Source organism: Protopterus annectens, chromosome 7.part0, assembly GCF_019279795.1.
Source record: "Protopterus annectens isolate FY-2018-M chromosome 7.part0, PAN1.0, whole genome shotgun sequence".
Lineage (NCBI taxonomy): Eukaryota > Metazoa > Chordata > Ceratodontiformes > Protopteridae > Protopterus > Protopterus annectens.
Window position 1 is genome coordinate 1,556,764,961 of NC_056739.1, and position 14,062 is coordinate 1,556,779,022.

At 37.6% G+C, this 14,062-nt stretch overlaps 1 protein-coding gene across 3 annotated transcripts in view; it reads right to left on the reverse strand.

Annotated features, from left to right (window-relative positions):
* The window catches only part of NUP210 (nucleoporin 210), a 2,490,054-nt gene that overhangs the window by 1,183,639 nt on the left and 1,292,353 nt on the right, over positions 1-14,062 (reverse strand). The gene's annotated exons all lie outside the window — the stretch shown is intronic.

The following is a 14,062-nucleotide window of genomic DNA, read 5'->3' on the forward strand; positions in this document are numbered from 1 at the left end:
ATTAAAACAAAGTTCTGTTTTCACCTGTGAAATTAACAGGCTGAAACACTCACAGTTTTAGCCAAAATTCATTAATATAAATCATGCACTAAAATTCAAAGTCCATACAAACTCTGCACTTCAATACTTGTTAAAGTGTAAGTGAAGTCTGCTGAGGGAGCACACACATACATATACAAAATACTTCTGAACACTGGTAAATGATTGTCCCCATCTCAAAGCAAGTACATACTACACACTTTAATCCTAATGATGGAAATAAGTTTGGCCTTGGGAAGCTTCACTCAAACAAAAAGAGAGATGAGGATGAGGCTCCAACCTTGCACAACTTATAAAAATGAAGAATTAAGCTACTACATAATGAAAATAACACATATGTACTCACCACATCATCTGATCTGTGAGGGAGACCAGTTTTGTTTCACTAATGATTTCCTCTCCTGCAGTCCACAGCTTGACTATTTTAATTTGTCAGTTCCGATAGTTGAGTAAGTGTGTGCATGCATATCCTGCACCCTTTTCTCCCCAATCAAATCAGCATGCATAATCAAGACAAGAGAAGAAAAACAAAACATACACGGATACAAGTATACTTGTTTGATTTGCATAGATCTCCAACTGCAGCTGCTAGAAGGAGGAGATTTCCAAGTACAGGGATTAACGGCACATCTGTTACACCTAGTACTGGAAGTCTTCCTTAGTGAGGGGCTGATGGGAAGACACTAAAGCAGCACCAAAGAAAAAACTTCCAAAAGGTCAGAGCAAGAGAAGAGATAAAAGCAATAGCTCAGAAGACTGAATCCTGTAAAATATAAGTGACAAAACTACTGGAATCATGGTATAAGCAATGATGTCTGATGGCAGTCAGAAATGATCAACAAACAGCAACTCAACACTCAGCATCTTACCCTGCTGTAGTAAGTAACTTAACTAGGGAACAGTAATTCATTAGTCAGGAAAATATAGTGAGCTTAAGTAATGTTTTTCTGCATCTGTGTAAAATCTATCCCACTGTTATTTTATATCTCCTGTGATTGAAACTCTGGCGTTTATTGTAACTAGATATTCAGTATTCTCATGTTTTTTATTTTATTATTAAATATTTCTATACCTTTCATTGTGGTTGGTCTTTTAGAGAATACTTTTAACATCTTAAGAGTATTTATGCTTATTTTAGTGACACTGTGGCCTTGCTGGAATGGTCAAACTTTACCATTTGTATTAGTATTAATTTTACTCAGTGTAATTGGGTACCCTTGTAAGACCCTTAGAGTAGCTGAATGGTGGCAGCATGATTACCTTATAGTCTGGGGAGATGGAGCATAGCTGGTAAACCTGTGACAGCCTTTCACAGGTGTGTGTGCATGAAAATCAAATAGCCAACTGTGTGTGTCAGCTACATGGAACAAAGACAGAGAGCTCCAAAGTGGTACATGTGGAATCTTGTTTGGGTCCTAGAGAGAGAGAGAGAGAGAGAGAGAGTGAGTGAGTGAGTGAGAGAGAGTCCATCCCCAGGTCTGGAGTGTGCTCCCTGTGTGCTCTTACAGAAAATTGTGCTTGGTGCAGAGATCTGCATCTGAAAATACTGTGTGTATCCATTTTTGTTCCTAGTGGCCAATTCCTCACTGGTGTCAGGGGTGAGGATTGAGGATCCTTGATTACTGGGTTGGAGTAGGGACTGTCACACTATTGTTCCAATTTTCTGGTGGTCTTAGTTCTGTCCAGATAATATCTCAATTGTCTATGCATATCTAAAATGCAAAACCATCTGTCCTTTACTTTAAGGGCTATGAGAAATACTTTGAGTTGGGTTACATGGTTCTGTTTTACTTCTGCAATGACATTTGGTGTAAAAGATGGGTTAGTATACAGGACTATCCTATCTTTTTGGAACAGTACACATGGCTCTTTGCAAATCAGGATCTGGAGTTCCAAGGGTAATCTTAGTTGAGGTAAAAGAAATAAAAAATGCAGTTGTCCAAGTCAGAACTTTCAATGGTAATGTAGAAGCTAGTTCAAAGGGAAGCAAGTCTAGTTTTTCCAAAGCAAAATGTAAAGATCAGGCTGGAGATTGGCTTTTCCTGGGAAGTCTTAAGTGTAAGCTGCACTTCATGAATTGTTTGACTGCTGGTTTAGATGCTCGAGATGATCTATACGCAGGCAGAAATGGCTGAAATATGTACCTACATACAGACACAAACTAAGCTAGTGGAAAACACCTCAGACAGATACAGAAAAAAACACCGGCACATCCACTTATTTGGGAAGCGAGTTCCTGTTTGGCATTAGGAGGGGGATCTTTTTCATTTAGCAAGGTCTGATTTTCTTTTAAATGGTGTTGCAACTTCCCTAAATAATTTTTAGCACATCTTGAGAATAAAGGTGCCCAACAGAAAACAAAATTCATATCTTCCAAGCTGCTCATTTTACTTACTTTACAGCCCCTGCTACCACTACTACACTTCCAGGCTGTCCTAGGGGCACTAGACTTCAAGGATACTTATCTACACATCCCCATTTTCAAAGATGCTCATCTCCACATCCCCGTTTTCAAAGTATCTGAAGTTTTCAGTGCAGGGGGGCAGACTTGGATTTACTAGGGATCCCTTTACAGCACAGCAGTAGGTGTGGCAGCAGCAGAAGTTTACCCTTACCATCTGAAGCAGGTTGGACAACCAGTGTTGTCTTGGTGGTAAAGGACAAACAAAATAATTTCTGACCTCTGCTCCTTAACTTTTGAATCCATGCTGGGAAGTAACAGCATAGGAGGAAAAGCATTAAAAAATAGGCCTGTCAAGTAAAGGTTAAAAGTATCCATTGCCAAAGTTAATTTATTTGGTGCTCTGGAGCAGAATTTCCCTATCCGTTTGTTGCTTTAGCAAGCAAAGAAATCTTTATTTGGTTACACCTCATCTGTATCGGATGTCAAGAAGGTTATTCCTACCTAGCATCCATTTGTGTGGATCCAATTGAGGTACAAAATGACAGCATCCCAGCCTATGTCAGATGCATCAGCAGTCAGGGGGCAGTTTGGGAGTAGGCTATCTGAAAAGCATGGCCCCTTTCTCTTAGAGTTGTTGCATCTTTGCAATTCTAATTCCCTCCTTACAGAGGATAGGACTGGGATAAGCACACTACAGGAATTGAGACTGCTGGTCCCAACTATTTCTTACAAATCACTGCGGTTTCCTCCTGCACAGCCTTGCCAACATAACTGCCTGGCTACTACCACTGGCTTTCCTGAAGGAAGGCAATCACTGTCTCTACATTTGCCTATGGCAGTAAAAAGAAGTTATGTTCTTGCCATAATGTTACATCTGTGTTGTCGATCTTCATTCAATGATGACTGCTGGGTTTCGGTTCCATCCTCGGAACTGACTCAGCCGTTGTATCAAGCTTGCGCCAGACAAAAACTCTTGAGCTAAGGCTACCCATAGTGCCTCTCTTCCCTTCCCTTCAGATCGAGTTTTGCCCTTAGAAATAAAATGTGGAAGCTTTGTCTGAGCAACTGCCCTACTATAAACCAGGACTTATTCTGAACCTCCAGGAGTCTTTGGGGGGGGGGGGGTTGCAGAGTGGGATGTCAAGAATGAATGAAGACTAACAACACAGATGGAATGTTATGGTAAGAACATAACTTCTTTATCTGATGTTGTCAATCTTCATTCAATCTTGACTGTTGAGACAAAGCCCCTAGCTACTTTATTTCTTGGTGGCCTATGGAGGTATATTCCTAAGCACCATAGAGCCAAATGATGCTCTTCCCCTGGAGACCATATCCAATTTGTAATGAGTGATAAAGGTAAGAGGGGTAGCTCAAGTGGCTGCTGCACAAATGTCATCCATAGAGGCTCTAGAATGAAATGCCACTGAAGTGAAAACTGATCTGGTAGAATGAGCTTTGACTTTGGTTGATAGATTTAGCTTATTTTGATCATAAACATAGGAGATACAATCTCTCAACCATTTTGATAATGTAACTTTGGAAACTGGTTTGCTCAGTCAAGTACCTGAAAAAGACAGGAAAAAATTGGTCCAATTTTCTAAAGGATTTCGTTCCATCCAAGAAAAATGTAATTGTCTATTCTCCTTTGAGAAGTCTGGGAAGAAGACTGGCAGGTCTATGGATTGATAAATAATTGAGTCTGATACAACCTTGGGCAGAAGAGGGGTTAGTTCTAAGTGATGCACTCTCTTTGTGAAAAATTATATATGGATGTTTCACACACAAAGCCTGCAATTCATAGGGTTTTCCAAGATACAAATTTGATATCACAGGTGACTGCTGGCTCAAAGGGCTGATGGATCAAACTTTACAAGACTAACGTTAAATTCCATGGTTCAATAGGTTCTTTAAAAGGTGGTTTCAAATGCATAATGCATTTTAGGAAGTTGTTGCAAAGGTGATGAGACATTAAGGATAGGTCCTCGAAGCTATTGTGGAAATTTGAAATAGCAGCTAAATGAACTCTAATGGTAGAAGCCGAGGCTCTTGACTGGAATACAGTTGATAAATATTCTAATACCTTATTATTAATCAAGGCTGAAAAAGGGTAAATTCCTTCTTTGTGAGACCAAAGCGCAACTCTTCTCCATTTACTAAGATATAGTTTCCTGGTGGACAGTTTATGAGAAGCCAGAAGCATCTTTTGTACTGGGAAAGATACATTATTCTGCCTGGCAATTACCGGAAGTGGAGGAACCAAGCTGTCAGCTTGAAACTTTGTAGGTTGGGATGGACCAGCCCCTGTGAATGAGACAACAGGTCTGGAGTTGGGCCAGAGAAAGGAGAACCAGACTTGGTGGGCCAATAAGGTGCAATGAGGATCATTTTGCTTCTCAATTGTTGATCTTTCTTCAAAAACTGGGGAATTAGGGGAAAGGGAGGAAAAGTGTAAAGCAGTCCTGGGGCCCAATCGTGTAGGAGAGCATCTCTTGGGGACTCCTCCCAAGGGGGAGACAGTGCAAAGCAGCTGCTGCATTTGTGGTTTATGGGAGATACAAACAGGTCATAGCAAGGCTGATAACATCTGAAGAAATGTATTTCTTTCTTTTGTGAAGAAATGTCAAGCAGAAGTCTTTTTGCCACTGAAGAAAATGTCCAAAAGTAGACCAGACAAACTCCGTACTACTGTATCTGTTATACTTTATTTGTCTCAGAAAAATTCTTATCTAACAGTTAATTCTTTCACAGCTATTTCAATTCTATTATAACACAGCTAGACAGATGAGTAGACTAAAGCACACAGTCTAAACATCACTACCAAGTGAAACATACTGTCCAGTTTATATACTCTTTTCAACCAATGTTATTTTTAATGTCCTTGTGACTTGTTCTTTTGGTTTCTGTCTGTGTCATGAACAATTCCATGGTTATTTAATGCCCTTTTTTTGGTCCTCGCTGTATCTGAAGACTTCACAAACGTTTCTTCACATCATCTTTGCGTCACTTGACCTGTCTGCATTATTTCTGCATCTGAAAGCCAAGAAAGTCAACTTCCTTTTTTTCTATAACAGGATGCATTTACAGTAATGCCCACAGCTATATGTTATTAATAGCTAAGCTGAACATGTACAAAAAATAACTTTTCTTGCAAGCAAGCCATATTATTTTGAAAACTGCTGTTTGGCTTTGCACATTTCCTTCACTGTACACACAGTATATTGGGGAAAAGCATTTTAATTTACACAATATCTATCAATTCCCACTTTTTTTTATTTAAAACCCATGAAAACTGTAAGACAATTTACAACAAAATATGACCTTAGTACTTTGAATCCCGTGGTCTGTTGCAACATACGAATCCCTTGCACTCAATGCTATCTCTTTATACAATGTTACATTACCAACAGCTGTTACTTGTTTAATACTTTTATTAACACAAATCTTATAATGACAATAAGAGCAATTAATGCGGAAATTATAGTACCCCATCATAGACACATAGCCATTATTACTTATCTATTTTTAACTGTTTTTATGCTTCCTTAAACACGTTGTCAGTTTTGCAGTTACACACAAGCGTTTCAAAATCTTGTCAGGTTAACCCTTGCTTTACAATTTTCCTTGTAATAGAAACAAGCATTTTTTTTTGCATTGCATAATTGTATTATTGCTTTGGGAAAAGAATATTAAAAAAAGCAATTTACAGGAAAATGTGATCCTCTGTACTTAATAGCCTTTCTTCATTGTTAACAACATTTACTTGTTTGACAGTTTTATAATACATCTTCTATGTTATATCTGAGATAGCGCCATAAGTTGCATTTGTTATAAACTTTGTAAGTTTTTATAATGCCTTAGTGGCATCATACCAGAGAAAAATTCAGATCCTAAAATAACACCATTTCCTATGTCCATGCTGTTTTAAAAATTTTTCCTATTTTTTTTTTTTATCATGAACCCCCCCCTTTTTCTGGTGAATTTTTATCATGTCCTCTGGTAATGTGCGAGTAATTCTCATTATTGGAACTGCATACTCTTGTTGTGTCTTTCGGCTTTTCCCGGTTAGGGGTCGCCACAGCGGAGCTCCGGTCCGCTAATGATTGGTAGTTGATTTTTACGTGCCGAGTTACCAGCCCTGACGCACAACCTTCAACAAAGGTACGCCCATTCATGCATGTCTCCACGCAAAAGACGCTCTAGCGGAGAATCGAACCGGAGAGCGTCTTACTGTGAGGTGACAACGCTACTGGGGCCGGCCCCGAAGATTACATTCAGGAGGGGTCTGAATATTAAGAACATGTTAGAAAGGAAAGGTGGCAACATGACTCAAAGAGCTGGCATGTATAAGTGCAATATGTGCAAACATTGTAGATATGTGAGGTCGGGCACATATTTCATGATTAGGGACACAAAGTACCTTATCAAAGGGAGATACAATTGTGCATCGACACATGTGGTGTATCTCGCTTCTTGTTCGTCATGCCCAGCTTTTTATGTGGGCAAGATGGACAGGAGATTGAATGAACGCATGTATGAACATTTATATGCCATGAAGAAGATTACACTGGAGAATGCCCTAGCAAGTCATGTCTACAATCACCCTGGCCATGATTTTACATTTATGATCATTGATCAGTTGAACTATGTGAATTGGGGGGGGACTGAATCACTGAAATTAGAAATGAAGGAGCTTATGTGGCAGTTGAGACTTGAAGCCTACCATCACCCCGGCCTCAATAGTATGTTATCTATCAGCTGTGTCCTTAAGCTGAGGAGTTTGGAAAGATGATGCATGGGGGGGGGGGGGTATAACATCGGGTGTGATTTGGACATAGGACCGGCTGAGAGATCTTGATATAGATATATATATATATAAATATATATATCTATATATATATATTTTATACCATGTTTGGTAGATGGAATGTCTTTTTATCAACATTTGAAATATTATGGCATGTTTTTTTTTTTTTTTTGTGTGTCAGTATTATGCGTATTTGGTTCAAAGTAAGTGTGCTTTTATAATATTATTAACTGTCGATTGCATTAAGTGCTATGTAAGGAACAGTATTAGTTTTACAGTTGTATATTTTATATCACATACAACGTTTTATATTGTGTCCAAAAAAAATCTGGTTAGCTGAGGGTGAAGCAGTGAGATATAGATATCCAAAGTCCAAGGAATCTCCAGAGAATCAAGCAAAAATAATAAATTTTATTTCATTCAGACAAGCGCTTTCGCCAATAATAGCTTCATCAGGTCTATCTAATACAAATAAATTAAAAAGCTGTTTTTATATGATCTTAGCAGTTCAATTAAACATAATTACATCACTAACTTAAAAGGGAAATGTCACTGTTTTTAAAACAAATTTGTAAGTGGGTAGAAAATCATATTCCTTCTAGTATACTTATATAATTGTCTTACATCATATTGAAAAGATACTTATATATATATAAATATAAATGTAAATATATAACAATCATATATAAAAAATGTGTATAAAAATGAACTGGATCCCTAGGCTCATATATGCATGTGTAATGTCACAAGTGCATATTGTAGTATGCTGAGTAGTCTAAAGATATATATGTATAAACTGGTGTGATGAAATAATGTATGAAATACATGTGCAAAAATGTATGTAAATCTCTGAAATGTATATGTGTATTATATAAATGGCAGCCGTCCATGCTTGTGTATGCAAATGCAAATCATAGATTCTCATGACATAAAAAATATTATAACAGCAATCAAGAATATTATATTGGATCTCTTTCATAATAACAAGATTGATGAAGATTTATTTGGTTACTTAATGATCAAAGAACCTTTAGTCCCGATCATGCATGGACTACCAAAAATCCATAAGAACCAGGCCAACCCTCCCATGAGACCGATAGTCTCAGGACGAAGTTGGATTACTGAGCATCTATCTGTCTACATAGAAAAGAATCTCAGACCTGTATTAAACAACAATAAGTTTGTATTAAGAGATTCGAAACAATTTTTATTAGATTTATATGAATGCATTGGTGATCAATCTGAACCAGAGTCATTTATGTTTGCTACATTAGACATACAGTCTTTATTTACTGTTATACCAAATAGGGAGGGATCGTCCTTTATTTCTGACTATTTAAGGAAACATAGTGACTACAGTATGACTAAGATAGATTTGATATCTTATTTCTTGGACCTGGTTTTAAATAATAATATATTTATGTTTGATGACATTGCATATAAGCAGGTGGATGGGGTAGCCATGGGCACCCCATGCGCCAATAGCTATGCTAATATGGTATTGGCGCACTGGGAGGAGGAGGTGTTATTTAAAACAGGAATATTTGTTGAGCATGTTAGATTCTATCGACGCTTTGTCGATGACGTCTTCCTTTTATGGAAAGGAACAGCAGAACAACTAGAACTATTCCTTAGAACCATCAATGACCTAACGGGCTTTCTTACCTTCACATTGAACTATTCAAGGAACAAGATTGATTTCCTTGATTTGTACATAGAGAATTTGCCCAATGGGTTGATTAATACAGGGATTTTTCGTAAAGCGTGTTATAGTAATTCTCTGTTAGTGAGATCAAGCATGCACCCCTCATTGAACTGCTAAGATCATATAAAAACAGCTTTTTAATTTATTTGCATTAGATAGACCTGATGAAGCTATTATTGGCGAAAGCGCTTGTCTGAATGAAATAAAATTTATTATTTTTGCTTGAAGATTACATTCAGGAGGGGTCTGAATATTAAGAACAGGTTAGAAAGGAAAGGTGGCAACATGACTCCAAGAGCTGGCATGTATAAGTGCAATATGTGCAAACATTGTAGATATGTGAGGTCGGGCACATATTTCATGATTAGGGACACCAAGTACCTTATCAAAGGGAGATACAGTTGTGCATCAACACACGTGGTGTATCTCGCTTCTTGTTCGTCATGCCCAGCTTTTTATGTGGGCAAGACGGACAGGAGACTGAATGAATGCATGTATGAACATTTATATGCCATGAAGAAGATTAAACTGGAGAATGCCCTAGCAAGTCAGGTCTACAATCACCCTGGCCATGATTTTACATTTGTGATCATTGACCAGTTGAACTATGTGAATTGGGGGGACTGAATCCCTGAAATTAGAAATGAAGGAGCTTATGTGGCAGTTGAGACTTGAAGCCTACCATCACCCCGGCCTCAATAGTATGTTATCTATCAGCTGTGTCCTTAAGCTGAGGAGTTTGGAAAGATGATGCATGGGGGGTATAACATCAGGTGTGATTTGGACATAGGACCGGCTGAGCGATCTTGATATATATTTTATACCATGTTTGGTAGATGGAATGTGTTTTTATCAACATTTGAAATATTATGGCATGTTTTTTTTTTTTTTAATGTGTCAGTATTATTATGCGTATTTGGTTCAAAGTAAGTGTGCTTTTATAATATTATTAACTGTTGATTGCATTTAAGTGCTATGTAAGGAACAGTATTAATTTTACAGTTGTAATATTTTATATCACATACAACTTTTTATATTGTGCGTTTATGGGATAGGAATATTTTAGTTAGATTGAAGCTACTTGTGCCTGTTCTTTTAAGGTAATTGGAGGGTGTATTTTGTAATAGACTGCTTGCAATGGCTTTAAATGCAGCAGCTCTTAAGTGTGAGTTGTTATTTTTCAAAGACTGAAGAAGTTGGTGCAGGAAACCGATGAAAAGCAGTATCGTGGTGCTTAATAAAATTGAAGTCGTTCGTTTATTGGCGTCTTGTTTGCTTATCCCTGTGGAATTTAAAAAGACCTGCTTCAGTGAGTTTGGCTATCTGGCTGTGTTTATCTTTGATGAGTTTCACCTCTCTGACTGTGCTTATTGGAGGTGTTTAGTTCTGCTGCTTGGAATTAGGAACTGTGTTGGCTTAGTAGCAGCTTGTTGCTTTTGCCTTTAACTTCCAGAATAAGCATATGTGTGTTTAGGAGGCGTTTAGTCCTGCTGTTTGGCATCAGGAGCTGTGCTGGTTTAGTAGGAACATTTACTTGTTTGACAGTTTTATAATACATCTTCTATGTTATATCTGAGACAGCGCCATAAGTTGCATTTGCTATCAACTTTGTAACTTTTTATAATGCCTTAGTGGCACCATACCAGAGAAAAATTCAGATCCTAAAATAACACCATTTCCTATGTCCATGCTGTTTTAAAATCTTTTCCTGTTTTTTTTTTTTTTTATCATGAACCTCCCTCTTTTTCTGGTGATTTTTATCATGTCCTCTGGTAACGTGTGAGTAATTCTCATTATTGGAACTGCATACTTTTGTTGTGTCTTTCGGCTTTTCCCGGTTAGGGGTCACCACAGCGGAGCTCCGGTCCGCTAATGATTGGTAGTTGATTTTTACGTGCCGAGTTACCAGCCCTGATGCACAACCTTCAACAAAGGTACGCCCATTCACACACGTCTCCACGCAGAAGACGCTCTAGCTGAGAATCGAACTGGACAGCGTCTTACTGTGAGGCGACAACGCTACCGCAGCACCACCACTGCGGGTGGAACTGCATACTTTATGTAACAATTTCTTTTCTTTCATTTCTTCCTTAAAAGAAGTATTATGTGTTAACTCCCATGCTGTTTTTATTTTATACTCAAGCTTTTTTACATGACCATAGTTATTTTGAAAACAGAATATCCCTTTTCCTATTTTTATCAACTGTAAATGTTTTTTTTATGGCCGATTGTTTTACAACTCTACTTTTATAAGATTTTTTTTAAACATAAAACGTGTATGTGTAACCTCTGCAGGGACTACATATAATGGCATTTTTCCCTCTGTAAGGAATGTGACTAAAACCCCAACAATTTGACTTGTCACGTGCCTTTGCAAACAAATTTTGCAAGTCCAAAATATATTGAAATCAAGTATCCGATCATGATGTCCGTTTTCATGATTATATCTGAGTATCTCTCCCCATTTTTTTTTTTTTGCAACTGTTTTAGATTGCCTTGTCTTGTTCAAAGATTGCCATTATAGAAACAAATTTAAACTTTTGTACGACTGTTAACAGACTGTTAATGTACTGATACTGTTTGATTGTTAACTTACACTGATTTTTATGAACCAACATGGTGTGCTGCTTTTGCTTGGATTTTTATTAGCTGAAAAATGCTATTTGTAATGACTCTGTACTTTACTACCTGTATGTATTGCTGTGCATTATTACCCTGATGGCAGTTACACCAGTTTGACTAATGATGTTTTTGCTGTTGAAAATATGACATTACAGTCACTGTTTTTTTACCAATATTGATCCTATTTGCTGTATGCATAAGCTACCTTTGGAGACATACTGTACTTTTAATGTGGGGTGGGGGTTTGACCCTCTCTTGTTACTAGAGAACCTTTTGTTATTTAGGATTTGTCATAGGTACTGCCTAAATGTTACTCCATTTCCAGACGTAGATGTGGACTTGCATACCCAACATTTAATTGCATTGTTTAGTTTTGCATATACCATTTGCACTACTGTAAATGTATTTACTGTATTTGTATTAACTTTAACTTTACACTGTATCTGTATTAACTTTACTTTAAATCTGTATGGCTGTAGGTTATGTCTGTGTTTATTCTGAATCTGTCCTGGCTTATTAAACCAGTAAAGTATTTTTCTCTCTTTTACTGTCCCCTTTGTTTAATTTATTGCTTTAATGCCTATTGCCTGCCATGATCTGGTATTTTATAGGGTATCCTTTATTTTTTATGTATACCTCTGTTTGTTCCTGTGAGTGATTGTCCCTTAATATATTTTCTTTATCTTGATTTCTTTCCCTATTTTTGGGTTTTGAAGAAGCATCGTTTGTAATATGGACAATTCTGTTTAATGTGACCTATTTTCTTACAAGTAAAACATATTACCTGTTTTTCTGAACTTTGTTCTCTGTCTGTAACCCTGGTGGAGCAAAAGCTGCTCGTGTTCCCCGTGTTTGTTTTATCTCAGACCATGTATTACATCCCCTTCCTTTCACCACGTAGTCTACAAGCTGTTTTTGTATATTTCCTATGTGCATCTGCAATACTGCATACGTTTTTAAAACTGTATAGCACTCTGGCTTAATCTCTGAGTCTGTATCTGTCTGTCAGGCAGAAACTGATTATAAAGCTGCATACGCATTTTGCAGAATATCATTAACTGCCTGACTGAATTGCTTTAACATAACATTTTGCCTTACCAAAACATTATTTTGTTTTTTCTGTCATGCTATTTAGACTGTTTGTAAAACAGTTACGCAAGTCTAGACACTCAATTGTTTTAGCTGCTTGCTTTGCTTTGCCATTTGCCAAAGCATTTACTGTAGCCTTTCCTGTATATTTTTTATATGCTTTGAGTTTGACAATACTAAACTTTCCCTGTAAATCATTTTGGGAATGAATGTTCATAACTCTCGTACTGGAGCATGTTTTAGGGGTTTTCCAACACTGTTGATGAATCTCCTTGTGACACAAACTGGCATGTGTAAATGCAAAAAAAATTTAAATAAAGCATTATTTGAACTAGACCACACAGTGTATGTCAACCATTGTTTAAATGCCAACATATTGAAACAAAATTATTTATTTATTTTTTTTGTCTTGCCACTGAGGCAGAGTCTGTAATAAACATGACTATTGAGATATATCAGCAGGAGAAATAAAGTACAGTTTTGTACCTACCATAAATGTAGATGTTAGAGTGTATACACTGCTGCAGTCATTACATTTGGGTTATCCTGCCATCAGGCAGTTCCCCAGTCAGCCTGAGTTCCAAAGTCTTGGTCCGGCGTCAGTTGCTGTCGCCTCTTCCCTTCTTTCTTTGGAGACTTTGACGTCTCTGCCTCAGGCAAAGCCTCACTAAAAGAGCATTTTAACAGCCCGCTGAGGATCAATTTTTTGCGTCGCTCTGCAAAGGTCCAACCACTAAAAATCTTGCAGAGTTAACACGGTCATTGGATTTCTACATGTGGCACCCCCAAACAATGTAAGCATGAAAGATGCCCGTCCAAGTTGGGCATCTTTCTGCCACATTCCTCACATTGCTTAAATCCAGTTGTACCCTTATGTTTCTCTGCCATGTCCAATCGGAAGTAAACATACATACAGCCCAAAAAAAATTTTCCACACACCCACCCACTACACACACAAAGCAATAAAAAAAAGCAACAGAGATTTTTTTAAGGGTTGTACCAATAATGGTAACGAAGAAACTACCCGGAAGGGGTAAAGGGGGGGGGGGTACCAACAACGGTATTAAAGATTCACCAGAGGTAAGAGGGAAGGGAGGGGCCTATACCAGCAATGGTAATGCGAGAAATACCAAAGGTAAAAAAGGGAAGAAATATAACACACTCAGTAAATAACAAAGTAACCACGAAAAACTAAGTTATCTACAATTTAGAGTTAAGAAAATAAGCTTTAATAAAGATATTTATGACAAAAAAATTAGCACTTCGCTTGAGAGCACGACTGACATGTCCTAAAACTCTAAGCGGCAAACAAGTTCTGAAGGGAAGGGAAGAGAGGCACTATGAGTAGCCTTTGCTAGAGAGCTTCTGGCCGATGCGAGCTTGATACAATGGCCGA